Genomic DNA, 22,174 nt, shown 5'->3' with positions numbered 1-22,174 from the left:
AATTTCTGCAGTTGTCCCACACTGCAGAGAACAGTTCCTTGTTCCTTTGCCAGCATTTGATACTGTGGTCAACTGATTAGGCCTCCTCTAATCTGACAGCTGTGATATTAGGTTGCAGTCCCTTTTCCAAGGATTTCTGCAGTGCTGACTTGAGAGCATCTGGACAAGGAGAAACTCAGCCCTATCAAGCCCAAGGCACTTCTGTGTTCACAGAAAAAAACCAGCCATGTATAATCCTTGGAAACTTCAGAATCTCCATGCATCAGTTTTAAGAACATTGATTTCAACTCAGATACCTAACTCCTGTTCGAGCAACACTTTCAGTTCCTCTGTCCTTCTTGGTTTTTCCATGACTGACCATTTTGCATTTGCATGCCGATGTCTTGGTAGTGGAGAGGGGGCTGCAGGGGTGGCTGCAGGGGACTGCAGGGGGCTGCAGGGGTGGCATCTGCAAGAAGCAGCTAGAAGCTTCCTCTGACAGAGGAAATACCAGCCAGCTCAAGGCCAGACCCACCACTGAAAAAAGCTGAGACAGTCAGCAACAGTGATAGTGCCTCTGAGATAACATAGTTAAGGAAAAAATATACAAGCCACTGCATTTTGCCACCAGTGAAAGGAGTGAAAAGATATGAGAAACTCTGCAGACACCAAAATCAGTCAAGGAAGGGGAGGAGGTGCTCCAAATGCCAGAGCAAAGATTCTCCTGCAGCCCATAGGGAAGACCAGTGTGAGCCAAGCTGTCCCGCTGCCCCTTGTGGATGATGGTGGTTCATATAGCCACCTACAGCCCATGGAGGACCCTACAATGAAACAGGTGGAGGCACCCAAAGTAAACTGTCACCTTGTAGGAAGCCCACACTGGAACAAGCTCCTGGCAGTCCCTGTGGCCTGTGAAAAAAAGAGCCCACACTGAAGCAGGTTTGCTGGCAGGATTTGTGACTTTATCGGGCATCCACACTGGAGCAGACTGGTCCTGAATATCTGCACCCCAGAGTGTGAGAAGTCCTTCTTCTGAGCAGGAAGAAGCAGCAGAGACATGTGATGAACTGACCAAAACACCCATTTCCCCATGCCCCTGTGCCAACTGGGAGAGGAGGAAGTAGAGAAATCAGAAATCAAGTTGAGCCTGGGAAGAAGGAAGATCTGAAGGAAGGTATTTTAAGATTTGGTTTTATCCTACTCTGATTTGCTTGGTAATTTTTTTCTAATATGAGTCTGTTTTGCTGATGATTGTAATGGGTGTGATCTCCCCCTGTCCTCCTCTGACCCAGAAGCCTTTTGTTCTATTTTTTCTCCCTCGTCCAGCTGAAGAGGGCAGTGATAGAGCAGTTTTGGTGGGCATCTGGTCTGCAGCTAGGATCCACCCACCACACCAACAAAGGCAAACCCAGATGGTCCTACTGAGGCTTTATCAAGTTGAGGATGTAAAATGACCAGAGATTATGAACATATACCAGGCTTTCTGCCTACTGTTGAAATTCTGGATTTTAACAAGATACAGCAATGGGCTTGAAAGTTATGTCTAGTCTTATTGCTTAACTGGCTAGCTATTTCCAAAAATTAGAGTAATTTGTTTCAATATCTTTGATATAAAATGTCTCAATTTCTCTGTTTTAGCTATAATTAGTAGCCCTACAATTTTCAAGGGCCACTTTCAACAAATTCTATAGATGCATTTTAAACAGCAGAGTGGGATGTTTTTTGTGGGGGAAAAAAATGGTGACTTATTTCTATCATATCTGGAGTTTACATTATAAATCACAAGAAATTACAGTCTGTCTGCTGACTTGTTTAGGTGTCAGTCTTGGAAGACGAATCATATAGTTAAACCTTTTTTTAATGGGAATTATATTAAAATATGTATTTAACCCTGAGTGTTTCTAAGTGCATTAAGAAGTCTTTTTTAGGTATTTGGAAATGTCTCCATTCATCCTAGAGACTCCCAGGCCACCTTCATGTCACCAGTAATTTTTGCCAGAATGCTGGCTGTCAAACTAACTACTTTATAACTTTAGAGCCAAGTGTAAAATCAATTAAATGCAACTATTCTTTGAACAAGTATATCACTGTCTGAGAATGCCTATTATAAATGTAACAACAGAACTATTAGGAAAATAATTTTTGTTTGTTTGTTTATTTGTTTGTTTTTAAGCATCTAACCATATATTACAAATGTGGTTATTTTCCTTGCCAGCTTTTTTATGTTCACTTCAGTGTATGTTTTTTGCTTACCCATACTTCACATTGACAGTTGTTAATAGATCTCATGGATTTGCCAACTTGTTTGAGGGAATAAATCATGTTCAGTCAGTCCAGCAAAAATCTACTGAGATCACTAAAGCTTTGTCTTGCAATCAAAATATTTTTTAAACTGGAAAAAAAACTTTGGGGGAGGAAGGTGAGTTTTTTTCTAGTCCTGTAAGACTTCTCAGAATGTGAAACAATTTCAAATGTCATCCATTACATCAGCCAATGTGTCTACTCAATTCTCATAATAAATGCTGAAGTACTTGCATTGGAACTAATCTGTGTTTTGAAATCTTCCCAGTTTACAGTGCATGTATAAGTAAATAAGAAGCAGTGATAATCTTTTATATCTCACTGGCACATGATTTGCAGAAAACAGAATCATAATGCAGATATAAGTGGTTAATCAAGCAGGTCTATAATTCACACATCAGACAATCACCAACTTCTGTGAAGATGTCTCCCTCTTAATGGGAGATTAGTGCCCATCCTGCACAGCTTTCCCCCACCAAAAAAAAAAAAAGAGAAAGCAACAAACTTCATACTAAACAACAAAATATTAATGATGCCTTCAATCAACTCCTATGAAGTTTCCTTCTTCATCTCACTTGAAAAAAATCCAGTGTGATTCCAGTTGCTCTTCCCAGTAGTGAGCAAGCCCCTGGAAAATTAAGTTTTCCTTGGAGAAACAGAAGTGAAGCTTCCTTGGAAAATATCATAGCCCTGTTTATCAAGAAAATACCATAGCCCTGTTTTTCAAGAAAGCCAATGTACAGAATAGGCAAATGTTAAAGAGTTTGTAAACTAAATATCAGTGCAGTGTTTTGACTCTTTAAATGCTTAGGCTGAAGAAATTTGTTTCTTCTTAATCATTTCGTCATCCCACACTTTTCAGGTCCTTCAAAGGTTGGGGAGGGGGGCAGGGAGAGAGAAAGAGAGTGTATTTTCTTAGACTGCAACATGCATTAGAATACACTGAGATTCAAGGATGATCTTACTTGGATTTTTCTCTTCCATAATTTCTAGCTCTCTAAATGCAGGACCCAATGCTCTGTATGTGAATAAGGTACTTCTGAAGACAATTCTCTTCAGAAAAGAAAAATTCAGAAAATACACCCCCCAAAAAAACATAATCCTTTCCCTCTATTATTTTAGGGCTCCACCTATCCCCACTGCTAGGCAGCAAGAGAGGACTCTACAGTTGTCTGTCCAGAAAAGCTTCTTACCTACATTTACAGTTCTGTACATTGACATAGCTAAATGAAATCTTTAAAGTCATTATCTTTATTTTAGCTCATCATAACTTAATTTATTAGATGATAAATGAGGTATGTGTTTAGACTAACTGTTCTATAAAAATCCCCAATCAAAACTGCAAGCAGAATATTAGAATTATAAATGAGGAGTAAATATGAAATTGATAGCCTGCTTTAATAGAATTGTTTACTGTAGGATTCTAACGGCATTTTTTTTCACAAAAGTCTGCATACTATATAATAATAATATTCACATGGTCACATGCTCCAGATATTTTTAAAAAAAAATCAGTCTGGTGGAGATTTTGTACAACTAACCAGGTTTAACTAAATGTTTATATAGTGAGAGTGGTCTGTTCTGTCACAACCTAATTTTATTCCAAAGACTGAAAGGAGGCTCTGGCTTTCCAGTTAAATACTGCCAGGGCAAGTCAACATGAGATTTCATTTTCCAGCCCACAAAGTCAAAGTGATTATCTCTTCAAGAATTTCTCTCATCAAGATTCTGACTCATTTCAACTATCAAGATAGCTAAAGACGCAGAAGAAGCTCAGAGTAGGGTAACAATTATGAAGCTCCTCTTGGAGAGAAAAGACCTCTTCAAGCACCTGATCAAGTTATTTAGATATCCATCTACCACTTTTTCACTCCTTTCCCTTTGAAAAGTTTTATTATCATAGCATCCAGGAACGTATTGAAAGAGAAGTAAAAAAAAAAAAAAATCACCAGGAACAATACCTACACTGAAAAGGAGAAGGAAGATCAGTCTTCTCACTTCAAATTCCTATTTGAGAAAATGCTTAAATTGTGTGTTTGAGTAGAAGTTCAATGCAAGAAATTAATAGTACAGCACCAAAATACCCAACCATCTGATACTTATGGTAGAAGAGAAGATCCAAATCTCCTCTTTCAAATGAATTTACTGAGTATTTCTTGCCTGGGTACTCTGACAGCATTCATCACATGGAATTTTATTAATTTAATTCAAATGTATATAAATTGAACATAAACTTCAAATATATTTAATTATTTTCATTTTGGCAATGACAAAATTCTATATTTGGTTCAATTCCTCCATTTGTATTGTAGCTGATTATTGGTTTTTGTTAACTGAACCAAAAAGTAATTCAATACTCACACAGTTCAACTTTTAGAGTCTTTTTGAAGCCTCTGGAGAAAAGCCTTTCATTTTTAAAAATCTCTTTTTTTCTATCTGTAAAACCATCCAGGCATGAAATTTTTTTTAAAAGAGCTTGTGAGCAATTTTTACACTTTATGCTGTATCCACATGTTGGTTCCAAACATTATATGGAGCTGACCAGTTCTGTTCTACAGCAAACAAGGAGAATTTGTCTGACAGGGGATTCTGCCTAAGGAGTTTGATGCCTTTCCCACACATAGCAGGCTCCATCCCAGTGAGAAGACAACAAACCATGGCTTTCACACTAAACTATTAACTTGTAACACTGGAGAAAGCAAAATTGGATCAGACCATCCAGAAATGGCCTAGAGTTTATGCTTCCCTACAGGCAAAGCAGGCCAAAAGCAGGAAGGCAGCAACCTACTGGAGATGCAACTGAGCCCTAGGCCACTGATATGTGCAGAACTATGACCAAAGAAAGGCTGGATAAATGGCCCTCCATCAGATTCCACCTAGTCCTCAAGAAATGAATCTGTCAGTGAAGCACAGGAATGAAGAGTCCTACTCTACCATTCCGTAAAGAACAAGAAGAAACATTATAGGTTTTAGCACAGTAACATCTTACTTACAGTTTTTTAATATTTGAATGCTAGACCAAGAGTATACCTGTAGATATTGAAAGGAAACATTGAAAATTAATAAGAACAGCTTTTTTGGAATGTAGATAGTATTAATAAGTGAAATTATATTCTATGCAAGAGGATATTCTTTTGGTTATTTAATTAGATTTTTGGAAATACTAAAAAGGAAGACCGATCTCCGCACTTACCATAAGTAGAACAAAAAAGTGCCCACCATTTGAAAACATATACTTTCCACTGTAAAAATAAGGAAATGAAAATAAATTATTAGTAATAAAAGACATAGCACTTCGATTATAAACAAATCATCGATCTGAGTCTTAAAAATACTAATTCATGCAATTTTACTCCATGAGCTACAAAATAGGAGCCTACACACAACTTGGAGTTGATTTGTCCAACAGATTTCATTAACATTTGTAAAGGGAAGTGTTAAATACTGCTGCAGAATTCTTCTTGAAAGGAAACAGTTTGCATAGATCCCCCCAATTCTCATTACACTCTTGATTCTGGCTCCTCAGTCATCTCCATGAAAGTTGATTCCCATTGTCATATGTGCATATAAGGTATAGTAATGACAGAGATATAGGTAGATGTACTGTGGGGTATAAAATAAACATTGGGGTTTAGAAAAGTTAAGCTCACAGAAATTTGATGTCTGAAATTCTTCCCTGCAAACCAATTTACTTCATATCTCCTTCAGACAGGTTAAAGGCTTATAAGGGATATACTCCAACTCAGCCTTGATAGAATTATTTGTATAATGTGTATGGGTATTTGACATTCTTTATATATATATATATATACATGTATATATTTCAAATACATGTATGTATGTATATATAGAGAGAGTATACACAGAATGTCATATATATATATATAATGTCAGTATAATATATATATATATATGCTGACATTCTTTACACTACACCAAGATCTGAAAATATCCTTCTTTTCCAGGATATAAAGAACTAATTATATAAAAGGCATATGTATTTTCTCTGTTTTCTCTGTTTTTTTTTCTGTTTTCTCTCTTGAGTGTCACCAACTGTCTATAGCAGAGGATGACTCAGTCTCCTATAAACCCTATAGATTTTTTTATCTGGAGGATGACCTGTTGGAGAGGAGCTCTGTGGACAAAGACTTGGGGGTCCTGGTGGATGACAGGTTGGCCACGAGCCAGCAGTGTGCCCTTGATATATTCAACAGAAAAAATATACTCAAACGTATTCACATTCCCTATGACATCTTTGTTAAGTCATTGGCTCAGGTGCAGGTTGAGGATGAGCAGGCTGCAACATTCACACCAAGTATTTTCATCCTGTGTGCACTTCTTTTCTGTGCACTGGCAGAGGGGATTATATACCTATATATCCTGAAGTACCTACCAGCAGATGCTGTAAATTATATCATCTGTCACAATTAGAGTCATGATATCAATCCATTCAAAGGATGTTGCAAGTTGATTCTTGGTTTGTTGCTGTGGGAGAGACATGAGAGAGAATCACAAAGTAGTTACCTCAGCAAATATCATGGTCTGTCTTCATACACAGAGATCATGTATAAAACCAGCATAAACATTTGCCAAAGACATTTAGGGAACTTCCGGTTCCCAAAAGTACTGTAGGACTCCTCTTTGAAAAATAAAGTGTACAGAATGGAAACATATTGGATAAGACTAGTCCAGGTAACGTGCAAAGAAGCGAGGGTTAAACAAAGAACATGGGAGTGTGTGCTGAGCAAGAATTTAGAACAGTAAAATATGCTTGAATCTGGGAGTGAATGGGAACTTGGAGAAGACTGTGGAATGCTGTCCTGGGAAAGAGAAGTGTTTGATTTTGTGATATTTAGAGACCCAAATGGAGTGACCATTAGGAAATGAGTGGAGCCTCCCTTTAGAGGAAGGTATTTAATTGGGAGTTTATGTAATAAAGCTGATGCTATGCTTGCACCTGCTGGAGTCGGGGTCTTCCACATGCCACAGTAAAGTCTTAATGTGTAGGCTTTCCTACATTAATGTTCACATTTCATGAAATGCAAAAATGGCAGAGGAAAAAGGATGTGTCCTTACAAACAATGAAGCTAGTTTGTTTTGTTAATAAGCAGTTCTTTGTTAACAAAACATAGGCCACTCTTGTCCACCCATACATTTTGTACACTTTCTCACCAGTTATTAATTTATGTTACAAACAGCAATTTTGAGGATTCCAATGAGGTCAATTGTTTCTGAGGAAAATATTTTTAGGTACTCACACTGTCGTAAGTATTTATACTGTAAACATGTGGAAAACTTCTCAATCCAAATAAGAATAACTTCAAATTGACTTACTTGATAGGGTAGAAAAACACTCAGAATTTCCTTCCTGGAGAAAGCATTGTTTGACTTAGAAAAATCTGTCCTGTGTTGGCCAAAGAGCCTTGCAGCTGTCAGTGCTGCAGGTCCACCTGGCTGCAGGAAACCCCCCTTACCTGTCACTGTGTTTCTTCTAACGCTGCTGAAGGAAAGAAAATCTTAAAAAAAAAATGGATCAGGAAAAAGAAAAAAATATAGGTTTATCCACAGCATTTATCATCATTCTAATAAGAGGAAGATAGATGTAAACCAAAAACATAAGTTCAGATTAACTACAAAAAAATAATTCTTTCTATTCTGCCTTACATCTTGACTCATTACAAAAAGCAGAGTTAAAATTTCCTTAACACCTTGGTAAACAGCTCCATTTTGCAGGACAAAGAATAGCCATCTCGTCATTTATTGTATAGTGTAATTCATATTGTAATGAAATTAATAGACAAAGCAGAAAATGAGCTAGACCCTGTATTTTTCTATATTTCAAGAAACCTGTTTTACAACTATTCACATATTCTGTCTTGTGTTGATGTTAGAAGTCCCATTTGCTGGTTCCTGTTCCAGTTTTGGTTTAGGTAATGAGGACCTCTTCTGGGAGATAAGAGAATAATATATCAGACACTTTTTTTCAACCTTTTAAATGTCTTTCCTTTACCACTTCAAAAGGTCTGGTAGGTCATTCAGACACCTGGAAGGTTTTACCTATTCCATTTCATGTCTTTCTCTAATTCTACTGGATCCTCAGTTACAGCATTCCAGAGATACATTAGCTATAAGTTAAAATAAATCCTTTTCATGGATATCAGAGCACTATCAATTCCAATTTTCATTGACAGTGGTCAATCAGGAAATTCTTCAGTGAATGAGGACCCTATCCATCCTTTTAATCTCTCAATGTTCAATAAATTTTAAAACATCAGGTGAATGGACTTCTAATCTGTACTTAATAAATCATCACAGGATGTGACTTTAAAAAGGCTTGATGTCTTTTGAAGATCTCATCACACTTTTTAAAGTTCTTCAGAAGTTCTTGGAGAGTTCTGAGCATATTTTAACTTAGAAGCCCATCTGTGTATGAATCAAGATATCAGTTGCCCCTCTTTCCCAGTTGAAGTGATAAGCATAACAAGTTGATTTAGTGTTAACAAAAAGAACACATTTGCAGCTGTATGCTACCAAGGTGAAAGACAGGTCCTTCATAAAATGAATGTGTTGAAATAATTACTGGTGAACTTTGCAGAACTCCAGGGGTCACTGAGATCATACCCTAATGATAATGAATGAGAGTACAAGAGCAAATGGTATGACACAATTGGATTGCCTTCAGTGTTACTGAGATTCTCTGTTAATTAGAGAACTCACAGGGCACTAATGCTAATTACTTTCTTTGTCTTTAATAATGTAAAGTGGATATCTGACTGATGTATATTGTTGCTTATCGTTAGCAAAAAGTATAATCAGATATTTCATGAGGAGTGAAAGTTCTTAATGGTTCAATGCAGAGCACAGTTGCTTAACATAAAGTTGGTCATGTGTGAGAGTTTATATTGTAAATCCAACTTACCAAGTGACTTAAAAAAACAGAAAATGCCTCTATTTATGCTTTCTCATTTATCCTGAATTACCAGATGTCTATATGCTGGACAACTCTCATCTGGTACTAGGTAGCTCAACTAAGTGAAGATGAACAGAACTATCCCAACAAACATCTGGCACAATGGGTTCCACTGGCTATCGGGCCACTAGCAGCACACTGATTTTCTTGCCCTATTAGTAGTTGTCTTCATGTGGGGACCTTCTCTCTAGCTCATTATTTCCTGGCACAGAAAGGCTGTTGTTTCCATGTTTTGTCCAGCTTGACAAGTTTTACTCAGTGTCTGCATCATTTGCTTGGTTTGAGAGTTGTCTTTGCTGGAATAAAATCAATTACACAACAATGGAGTGATTTCCTGTAAGTCCACATTTACATATGGTCTCAAAATATCAGTGGACTTCATAGTGTTTTGCAAAAGAATGAGTACCACCACCATCAGCATGACACCTTCTGAGTGTGGGATGCTAATACTCCTCATGAAACACAGAGGGAGATGCAGCTCACAACACTGTTTCAGGCTGAATAGAAAGCAACAGGAAGTGAACTAGGTGACACAGCAAGTGCATAGCCAATAGGGTGGTAGATAACCAGGAGGCTTTCTACTGTGGGTTTTTTTTGACTTACTTTCTTCCACCCTTTGTAAAATTTCATTAAAATTGCACAGTTATTCACATGTCTAACAAAAGAGCACTCTTAACTTTGGGATTATATTTTAATTAACAATACTATCTTGTATCACTATTAGTATTTCTGCCACTTTATAGAATAATTAATCCATCACTTAGAGAATAGACACTTTTGCTTTTTTGACAAATACATCACCTCCTCTACTCATTCTTTGTACACCTAAAAAATGAAATTTTTTTAAAGAGGGTCTCTCTGTAATTTTTACTACTATAATACATATCAGGTTTAGTACTGAAAAATACATATTTGCCATATTAGTTTTGTAAGCTTCCTCTTTTTCTCCACCATATCTATGGCAGGTTTTTCTTACCAGCTAAAAAATCCTCTATTGTTTAAATTTTTTTTCTCTCTGAATCAAAAATTTTGTAAAACACCAAAAAAAATTTTCCAGGCCTTTTAACAATTCAGCAAATGTTAATGACATTGTACATACCATGTAAACCAAGTCATCAAGATAGGACAATTATTGAAATATTATGATTTACTCAAGGATTTTTATTTTTTTTTCATGAAGAGATCAATGTTTAATACTCTTGCTTCCTTGAATTATTAGTTTATCGTGTGCTGAAGCTTTACTAAAGCAGACACCTTGTTTCAGCTAAGTCACGGAATGTGGCATTCCTCTCTACTTCTGGCCCCCTCTTGGGAGAGCACTTGTTTGACCTTGACCGCATGTAGGGATGAGAACCTGAATGTGAATAAGGCATTTCTTCTCCCTGGAGTGGAAGAGTAAAAAAGAAGGTCAGATTACGTTTAAGTAAGTCCCCAAAACTAAGGGAGGGTGAAGGAACCAGGTCTGCTGGCCACAAACATTGAACCTGCACAGCCCATTGCTTAGAAACAAGTGGTTATACAATTCAAAATATCACAGGGGACTTTTTTTGCTTCAAAAAATTACACAAAATATGGTGAAGGATGTAGCAGATGTCCTGTATAACAAAATAAGAATCTTATATGACTGACAACAGCTCTGTAAACTTTAACCAGACTGATGTCCCATCTCTAGTAAGATTCTTGTTCATTTCTCTGTATGCATTCCAAAAAATTAGAGACATGCTACAGATTTTACACAATAACTTAAGACTGAATGAAAACTGCAAGAGTAACAACCTGTCACAGGAAAGGACAGAGAAAGGAGGGTGATTATATGAGAAACAGGGCTTCAGAGACCTCATTTGCAGCTACTTGATTTCCATGATGAATGTCAGACCTACAACCATATTCAGATACACAGAACGTAAGAACTATAGAAAGCTTCAGGACAAGTTTTCACACAGGAACAGACCTGATTGCATAAATGACCACATCCTTTTAAGATTCTTTTCCCCAGTTTTTTGGTAGGATAATAATCATCTATCTTGTGCATATATTCAAATGTAATGACATGAAGAAAATTTGTACTTAGACTCGCATCAATTTGTTTACCTCAATTTCAGAGACAATTCCTTATGATAAATTCAACACACAATAGAGGACACCAGAATATGGGTAGGAGGCCTTTTGCTGCATTAATGAGACTATACTTCTGGAATGAATAAATGACCTTGTGACCCTCGTCACTGTAGAGCACAATTGCTGTATTTGCATTTCTATAATTGTTTCTGATCTAAGAAGGGTCTTTTTCACTAAGGTATAGAACATATAATAGCTTAATTTCTAAACACTGCTTAAACTTTGCATTAAGACTGTGCCATCCATCTTGTATATGATCTTACTGAATTGCACTGTACAATAATGTTCCAATTAGACTCTGTAGCTGAGATGATCCTTTGCAAGTTGACTTTCCCTTTCCTTTTTCTCTATTTTCTTCATGACTAACTCCTGCAATTGTCATTTGGCATTAGACTACAGTGAATCAGGTCTTCAGAGGTTGAATACAAATGCAATCCGATACTGCTCTTGCTTAGAGTATGTCTGATTTAAGGATATCAGCAAAAGAAATACATAAAATAAGTAGGTTTTTTGCATCCAGTTGATAAAAATATCCAGTTGATAAAAACACTGCAATGTTTAAAAACAGTTTGAGAAGAAGTATGTTTTAAATACATTAGAATACTAAACAAACCTCTGCAAAAAATCATTACAGTCTTGTAAGCACTAGGCTATAGTTATGCTGCTCACATTATTGCAGTGAAGGGGCTGTGAGCCATTCCTATTTTCAATAATTCATAAGTCTGCTGCAAAAATCATACTGGACTGAAACTCAAAATAAAAGGTTTCTGCTTGGAACAATGTCTTTTTTTTTTAATAACTGTATCTTAGTGTAATTTGTAAATGCTGAGCCGAAAGAAATCTTCTTAAGGTATTTTTCAAACATAGAAAGCACAAAAGGAACCCTGTGTGCATTGAAATATGATTGATACTGGCAAAGTCTAATTTTGCATATCCAAGCTGCACATGCAAGAAAGTTTTTTGAAAGGATTTGGTGAAATCTGATTACATCAGGGCTCATCTTTGCCTCACATAACCGTGCTCTTTTCATGTTCAAAGTTGAAGAGTAAAGTTGTATATATACATGTCAGTCATAATATATTTTGGAATAACTATTCAATTAATTCACACCAATAAGCCACCTTATAAAGTATCTAATCAGGGTTTCTGAAGTGTGTATCAGCATCTCTCGATGCCCGGATTTACATCACAATTTTATGGTAGATTTTAAAGTCCTGCTCTTGACGTTATTTCACAGTTTACTTTGTAGTGTACAGAAACAATGTAATTATTTCATTTATGACCCATCAGGCTCACATTTGATAAATTAACATTTCAAAACAAACCTCATATTCCAGTCCACTTTCCAGGTACAAACTGATTACTTTCATTGCTAATAAAAATGAGAAATATGTGTCAGAAAAATGTTCTTTGTCTTCCGTATCTCAAAAACTTTGTCAAACTTGGAAACCTGATTTTAAAATTTAAGTAAAAAGAGCAAAAATATTTTTCCAATGTTATTTATTTAAGGACTAAGATCATAAAAGAAGAGTAGCATATTCACAAGATCATTTTCAATTCACTATCTTCAGAGACTATTTCCTTCAGGGAAAGGTGCACAAACCCCACAGGGTCAATTGGTAAAGTTTCTTCCTAAGACACAGAAAGAAAATTACTTGGTTTTATCATTAAATCAGACATCTTTCTTTCCATTTTCTATAGTTAACCTTTTTAATACAACACTGTATAGATTCCTTATGCTTATGATTTCATTTATATCCCTATTAAACTATGCCTATGTCTTGATCTTAAAAATAGATAGGAGCAGTCAGTTTTGCAACAGAAACATGCATCTTATAAAAAATGCTTTTATGAGTTGCAAGTATCATTTCCTTTAAAAATATTGGAGTGTATAATATTTTTTTTGCAATAAGAATGTACAATGAGAAGTCTTAATTTTCCCTCAATATGTTTCATTCATCTCTTCTCCGTACATGTATAGCCTTCTACTTTAAATATATTAAAATATTTATCCTTCTATTCTTAGCAGGTTTACACGTTTAATTACAGTTGTCCTCTTTGACCCTCTTAGGTGTCTTGGCTATACCTACAGAATATTGACCAAATGCTTGACTATCAATATAAAATGTAATCAAAGTATTATTAAGGGTTTATTAAATTTATGAAGTTATAATTATGGGTGCAGGGTGTTCCCTTAACGCTGAATATAGATCTTAGGAATTTATTGTTGTTAGTCTTGTTAATGTCTTCTGTGCTATACCTGAACACAAACTGACTACCACAGAAGTTCCCCAACATAAACTTCATGAAGATGATTAAAAGGATCTTTCTTACAAAGAGAAACTGAGAGAATTGGGACTTTTAGCCTAAAGAAGATTGTGGATCTTAGCAATGCTTGTAAATACTTGAGGAGTGGGTGTCAGGAGGATGGAGTCAGTGTTTTTTCAGTGGTGCCCTGCAATGGGACAAGAGGAAATGGGCACAGACTTGAATATAGGAAGTTCCACCTAAACATGAGGAGGAGCTTCTTTACTGGGAGAGTAGCAGAGCACTGGAGCAGGCTGCCCAGAGACATTGTGGAGTCTCCATCTCTGGAGATGTTCCAAACCTACCTGTACACTTTCCTGGGCAGCCTGCTCTAGGTGACCCCTCTCTAGCAGTGGGGTTGGACTACATGATCTTCAGAGGTCCTTTCCAACCCCTGTCATTCTGTGATTCTGTCATTCTGTGATTTGAAGTTGTCCATACTTGACAGTCTTATGTATCTTACCCCTTGTGATAGGCTACTACGACCTGTAGTAATTCTCATGATGAGGAAGAAGAAATAGGGAAAAATATAACAAGTGTATAACTTGATTTAGATACTTTTTCTAGTTTTGAAAAACACAGTGCTAGTGCCACTGCTTCTTCAATTTCCACCAGTTTGTTCACTACATTTTTTTTATACTTTTGCTGTCTGTTTAAATGTACTGATTTTGATAATTAGAGATCCAATCAAACACTGTATAAAGTCTTTGGTATCTTGATTACCTGAGCACTATTTCATTCTAGTTTTGAAGCAAAACATTCTTCACATATAATTAGTTTCATGCTTCTATTTGTCATGGTTACCCCATGCACTTCTGTACTCTCTACTATAACCAGCACCATTTTTATGTGGTAAGCATTTTTCAAAATAATTAATTCTGTCAGATATGAGATGAGATGTCTTATTATGTTTCCACATAAATTGAGCTTTGAAAGGAAATAATGTGGTATTCTTTGTTCCTATCCCAGTTAACACCAGCTTTTCTTCTACATACTTACAATATCCCAAAAGGATTAAAATTCTTTATTCTCTGGCCAAATTTCTGCCTTCATCTTTGTACACCAATAATCCTCCCAGGGTAGACTGCAATATAACACATCTGTTACATTTATATTCTGACATTAGTCCAACTCTGTGCTCTGAACCAATGTGTTTTGATGCAATGCACTATTAAGCAACTTCTGTGTTTTCCAATAAAGGAAGCTATATATCACTGAATGATTAAGTAAGCCATTTATAGATGGCATTAATATCAGCATTAGTATTTTATCCTAGGGCCTGTGTTGACCTTGTACCTTGGTTAAATTTTTTCTTTCCTCAACTAACTGATACTCTTTGCTTTGATGCACATAGTTAGCTTTCATAATAAACAACACCCAAAAAAAAATAAAAACCAGCTATATCCCGAAAATACTGTAGTGTTTCAGGTGATTGTGAGTGGGGATGTGGAATGTTGAAAAATAGGGTATTTGCTTGAAAAAACACACAGAACCCTAATGTTCCTATTTTCCTTCAGCAAGAAATGTACTTTGTGCATTTTGAAAAAAAAATATTTCTGCACATAGCTATCAATATTTATGTTAAAGGACTGACATTCCTTTTTTTTTTTTGCCTAATGGACAACAGGTTCTTCTGTCAAATATATTCTTGCTTCCTGCAAGAAAATATGTGAATTTATTTACGGTTTCTATCATAGTCAGCTTCCCTGGCATATTAAAACATCAAGTTCCATAAAATTGGAATGCAATGATTAAACATGGATAAAGCAAGTCAAGAACATTGTACAGTACATTCAGTTACCTGTGTCATGGTTTAACACTAGCCAGCAGCTAAGCTCCACACATACTGCTCGCCTACTCCTCCCACAGTGAGATGGGGGAGACAATCAGAAGGATAAAAGTAACAAACCATGCATAAAGACAGGTGAAGCAGAAGGTTTAGGTTCAAGCAAATAGGTTCAAGCAAAGCAAATAAGGAACTACCTCCGATCAGCCATCAGATGGTTAGCTGTTTTTAAGAAAGCAGGGCTCCATCACACATGATTATTACTTAGAAAGACAAAGATCTTAACTCTCAACACGCTCCCTTTGTCCTTCTTCCTCTCCAGTTTTTATTGTTGAATATGTTGTCATAGGGCAAGGGCCATCTCTTTCGTAATTTGGAGCCTGCTGTCCGGTTCATGCTGCCTCCCCTCCTCTCATCCAGCCCCAGTCCATTCGCTGGTAGGGCAGTGTGAGAAAGAAAAAAGGCCTTCATGTTGCTCAAGTGCTGTTCAGCAATAACTCAAACATCTCTGTGTTGCCAGCACTGTTTTGGTCACAAACCCAAAATATGACCCACTATGAAGACAATTAGCTGTATCCCAGCCAAAGCCAATTTGCCGAGTATTATAAGAAATTGAAATCTGTTTCTGGAAAATATAATGCAACTGTTTATAATTCTCTGATTTTTGCCTTTGTTAGATGCTGAAATAAAATTGTGTTTAAGACTGATAATTCTGTAGATGCAGGGAAAGTGATTATAATCTTTTTCTATGGACAACCGACTGAACTTGGAACTGCAGATACAGCCACAGGTCTTATTATAATCAAAGAAAATTATATTCCAACAAGTCAAGGTTCAATTTTGCTGCAATTGCTATACATATGGGTCCTGAATAAGGCTAGACACTTTACATATGAATAATGACTCTATGAATGACCCACAGGACTTACAATTGAATCTGAGACCTTGCACTATGAACAAGAGCAAACAGTAGAGTAATAATAGTGATAACAATAATAATAATAAACAACTTTTAAAATTGTTTGCATTCATTAGAACAAAATCATTATGCTGATAATTCTTTCCTCATCATCTGCCTTTCTTTAGTCTTGTATATATTACAGGTATTTTTGCACCTTTCTTTCAGACACAAAATACAACTTTTAACAAAAAAAAAACTTTTCATGAAATGTATTATTGCTCCAGAAATTTCACCAACTGATCAAAAGTCCCAAAGTTACTTTTTCTTTTAAACTGAAAATTATTTCTTTAACATAATTCCAGGATAAAGTTTTCAAATGAAAATCATTTTACTAAGAATTGTCCTTTCTTCAGAAAAAAAACCTCTGCATAGGGAAAGCTCTCGATCACAATCAACTCTGATCATAGTCTGTCTGGGAACAGTCATCATTTGATGACTCAGAGAAAATGAACACACTTGAAGTAGTACCCTACTGGTTAATCATATTTGGAACATGCTAAATCCCACAGTTATGAATTTAAATCACTCCACCATCAGCCATTCGTCAGTGGTGTTACTTCCTGTGTGTTCTGCAGACCCATGCTAAGGTGACAAAAGCAGCTGACAATGCTTGTAATTTTTCCTAAATCAATTCTAACACCATCTTTGTACTAACTCAGTATTCAGCATTCAGACATAATTCAAAGGGGGAAGAGAGATGTCAAAGTCTAGTGTGACTGCATTGCTATTTCAAAATGGAATTTTCTGTCTTGCATTCAACAAGTTATTTTTACCTCAGCTAAGTCATACTGGTCTCACTGACAGCAAGAGAATGCCTATCCGTTTTTATATAGCATTTATCCCAAATGACCACAAACCAACAATTAATAAACCTAATAATTACTTGTGAGGTGTACTATTTAATCCTATTCCAAATAATAATGGTACAAGACAAGACCATGCTACCTCACAGGTTATTTGGGGGGGGGGGGGGGGGGGGGGGTAGTACTGGTGTTACTGTCCAAGAACAGCTGGTTGCCCAGGGCAACAAAATATCAGGGATGCAAAATGTTTGCTGGCTGCTCGCATGCCTATCTAAGATGCCAGGCTGAGAGATAGATGTATTCTTGTTTGCCAAGGGCATTAGAGCTCTTAGGGCCAGACTAGGTGATAACTAAACCTGCTCTTATTTGTAATGACTTCTTTTTCAAGGGTTAAAACCAACAGCTCTTATACCAGCAATGTCCTTTCTCTACTCAATTGGCTTCATTCTCTGCGAAATGCATGTTGCTGGATGATGATGTGTGACTTACCAAAATGCCTATGATTAGTGGAGCCCTTTGCAAAAATGCCACCCCAAGTTGCACTGCAGTGTAGTTTGCTGCAAGTCCCAGACAATGCTGGGGCACCTCCAGCTCCACCTCCTGCAGCAGGTGCTCCCACACAGAGAGACAATCTGTAGCCGTTCTCCCTGCGCTGCCATCTGCCCCAGAGGCGAAACAGATCCAGAATCTGCATTCGATGCACATTTGAAATGGTCCTGAAATGCAAATATAAAACACACGTCAGGGTGTTCTCAGTTATCAAATCCAAACAGATCAAAGTCTTAATCTCTGCAAAAGACTACAGCTATATCAGGGCTAAATTTTAAGTATTAGAAAACCACAAGAATGTGCTCATAGTGTGAAGAATATCTTCCCCGCTCACATTCAGATATCTTTATCTGTATGCTTGTTTTCTGATCTCATGGGCAATCCACCTTTGGCCTGTATAAATATGTTGGATCAGTTTTGATCTGTAAATGCTATTTCTGCAGAATGTTAAGGAACTCTACTCCAGAGCTGTCACGTTTAAAGACTACTCATTACAACATTCTCCTATTACATCAAGTTCTTCTTTAAAATAAGCAGAAGAATGACTATGATCAGTGCTATTTTCACGTATGTCAGCTCTGTTCTGCACAGATCTTTCAATTTCAGAAGATTTATTTGCTTTGATGCAGTTTATGCATATATACATACACTGTAGAAAAAGAGAAGAGTGAAATCTAAATAAAAGAATCCTTAGCAATCCATTCTATGCTTTAGAAAAATGTTGCTTTTACATGAAGACACAACTTTGGTCATAGTCACTTTCTATAAATGCTCAGTTGTAAATATATGTGCAAATATGTTTACAATGTAAAGTCCCACTGCTGATGAATAGTGACATAAAATGGAACATACATTTTTATCTAAAACCCCAAAACACATAAGTTATTGGTCTACTTTAGACATTAAGACGGTGTTTCCAAAATATAGCAATGCTGCTGCTGAATCAGCAAATACAGCATTATGAAAAGGAGTCACTGATGCTTGAAATTTTTATATTTCAATTATTTTTTTAAAGGAAAAGCAGCAGTAAAAGAAGGAACACTCATCATCATCTTGAAATCAGGGTCTGCCTCCATAACCCCAAGGCTATACTTTCCTTCCAATTAATGTTTGCCCTCTTGGAAGCATATACAACCAATTTTTATGTTCTTCATGTATAGCAGATGTGTCTAATGATTTTCTTGAAGTGTTCTAGTCTAGATAAAGGTATTTAATTGCTGTAACAAAATTAACTTCACAAGTCTGTCATTCATGACTAGTGGTTTCTTAAGTTCTACTGTCACATAGAAAGTGGAAACTGCGAACAATCTAGAAAAATGACATTATTAAAAAAACGCCCCCTTTAAAGTTTTTTCTTTATATGTTACTAAATTTACTAGAGAGAAAAATGGAATGCAGCATGACAGGAATTTGTGGATACTATTTTTTTATGGAGTATATTTTACTTGCACTTTTATATATTCCTGGATATATCCTTTCTTCTTGTTTTCTCTTTGGAAATTTGAAAAAACAACATGATAAAATGCACATATGAAGTATTTGTGAAGGATGCAGTGAAGGATGAATCAGAATAAAAAGCCTATCCTTGATGGTACTTATTCTTACAGCAGAACTTTAAAACTACATTACCTTTAGAAATCAAAGAAGTCTTCTAACTCACCTGCAGGAAATAAAATCAGGTTTCTGTCACCGAAATTAAACTATGTGACATAACCATAAACTGCAAAACAATTGAAATATTCACAAACAGAAAAGTTGGAGGAGATGAAGAAATTTTATTGCCCTGGTAAAACTGCTAAAGCAACAAAAAGATAGGAGGCAGGTCCAGAATTTCGTATTACTGTAACTCCACTTACATATAAAACTGATGTCCTTTCTCACACAGAAGAGAAAGAAACAATACAATAATTGTTCACCAAGCTACAGAGATTAAGCATAAGACGTGGAAGTCGAACTCTCTTGCACTACCAGCGCTTGAACCCAGATCTCCTGCAGCCTCATTAATTACTGTAAGGGTAGGGCAATGCTGGGTATTTCACAAAGCATTTTAACATTCCATTTACATCAATAATGAAGATGAGTAAGAAGAAGGAGTTAAAACTGCGCCAAAAATTGCACAGAAGAACTGTTAGAGTTCATCTTTATAATTAAGTGTGGAACAGCATTTTGTTTAGGGTTATATATATCACCATATCTCACTTCATAAATACAATCAGAATAATTCATTCTATTATTATTGAAGAAATTAGATTTTTCTCTACATGCCTAGTACATAATTGTTGCTCAGAAACTGCAGAACACAGTACACTAGTATTATTTTCATTGTTCAGAATTTGGTTCATTCAGCACACCAATAAATGCCAGAATTATCTGAAAATACAGTAATATCCTTCAGTATATCATACGTCATACTATAAACTCTCTTGATTTGGTAATTTGCTTCTTTTTCAAGTTCAGCACCAGCATTTTGTAGGATTATTTTTAAAATTTACATTTAATTAAGTAAAAATTAATTTTAAATCACAGCACTTTACATGTTCAAGATCCTGAGAAGAGAGAGCCGGACAAAAAGCAAGATCACATCCTGGATTCCGGGAAAATAAACTTTTAACTTCTTCAGAGACCTTCTGGGAAGAATCCCATGGGATATGGCCCTAGAAAGGAAAGTTCAGGAATTCTGATCAATAGCATCCTCCAAGCTCAAAAAATTGACTATCCCAACAAGCAGGAAATCAAACATGGAAGAACAAGGAGATCCCAATTGAACTCAAACATTAAAAGAAAATGTACAGGAAGTGGAAAGGAGGGACAGATGACCGAGAAGTACAGAGCTGCTGTTCATTGTGCATGGGTGCAAGGGAAGACAAAGACAACATAAAGGATACATGAACAGGGAAACCAACGAGTAAAACTATGGCCACGTTGCTGAACAGGGATGGACACTTGATGACATAGAACATGGAAAAGACCAAGGTTCTCAATGCCTTCTTTGCATCAGTCTTCACCAGCAAGATCAGCCTTCATGTATCCAAAGACTCTGAGACCAGAGGAAAAGTCTGGTGAAAAGAAGACTTGCCTTCAGTAGAAGATAACCAGGTTAGTTAGAGAAAAGCTTAAAGAAACAACATAAAAAGGTCCAGGGCCCTGATGGATGTGTCCATGAGAGCTGTGGGATCTGACTGACATCACTGTGAGTCCACTCTTCATTATGTTTGAAAGGTCAGGTCAATTGGAAGAGGACATAATTATAGGACACCTCTTCCAACTGACCACGACTGAGCAAGAGGATTAGAAGAGAGGATCTCAGCAGACTCCTGTCAGCCTCAGCTGTTCTGTAATCAGACCTTGATTCTGGCTTGTCTTTTGGTATATTATTATCTTGCTGAAAGTACAAAACTTCCAGAAAATTAATGATTTGTTCAGTTGTCTCAACTAAAATGTATAAGAAATAATAAACAGTGGATTTATCAATTCATAAGAAAGTAGGAATACTGGAAATAATAATACAGCACAAACTCTCAAATTAAAATGCAAAGTTTGATGCCTGAGTAAAACTATGTAGTAATAAGACTATTGTATAATAAGTGGCTTATCAAAAAAAAATTATGATTCACTCCAATAAAACTAATTATAATTATTTGTTGTGCCTATCAATGTAACAAATAATTGATTTAGCAGAAGTTAGTAAATATGTAAATGAAAAGTTAACAAAGCAGTGGGGAGGTGGAGGGAATGATGGTAGCACTACTCCATCTCCTATGGTGTTGTTAACTTTTATGATTTGGAAACTTCATCACCTTCCTGTTTTGTAGTGACTTGTCCTTTTTTTCCTGGTGTCATTAGTACATCCTGACAGATGCACACTGGGATTGTAGACATTATCAAAATATCTACATGGCTGGAAATTGAAAAATGTTACAGCAAAAGAGTTCTGTTTTCTACCCTGTGTGAAATACAGAACTATGTTTATTTGAACAGTGATCTATCATAATACACCAAAATGCTACTAATTACATAAATTTAACCATGGTTACAAACATGAAAATTCTTGTGCCACTGCTGTTAGAGCAAGAAAAATATTTATGATTATTTACAGCAACCATATTTTGGGAAAAATACTGGTGAAATTTTCAATATAAGACAAAAAAAATTTGTTACTTTTATAACTTTTTTTTTTACCATTCTGAAAGAAAGTCATGTAAAAAGAAGTGATGGGAAAAGAATATTTACTTTCTCAAAGCAGGAAGTTTGGAACGATTAGCAGTAATTGAAAAGAAGTTCCCAAGTCTTACAGTAAAGCATTGTATGAAATGAACTCAAAAAATAAAAGTATGGGCAACACTATAATGTAAGAATAGTTCTGGGCATCTCGAAAACTGCTCAGAAAAATTACTCTAGGA

The sequence above is a fragment of the Gallinula chloropus genome (assembly GCF_964237585.1).
Source record: "Gallinula chloropus genome assembly, chromosome: Z".
In the NCBI taxonomy this organism is placed as follows: Eukaryota; Metazoa; Chordata; class Aves; order Gruiformes; family Rallidae; genus Gallinula; species Gallinula chloropus.
The sequence above is the reverse complement of the archived record's forward strand: the minus strand, read 5'-3'. Positions refer to the sequence as shown.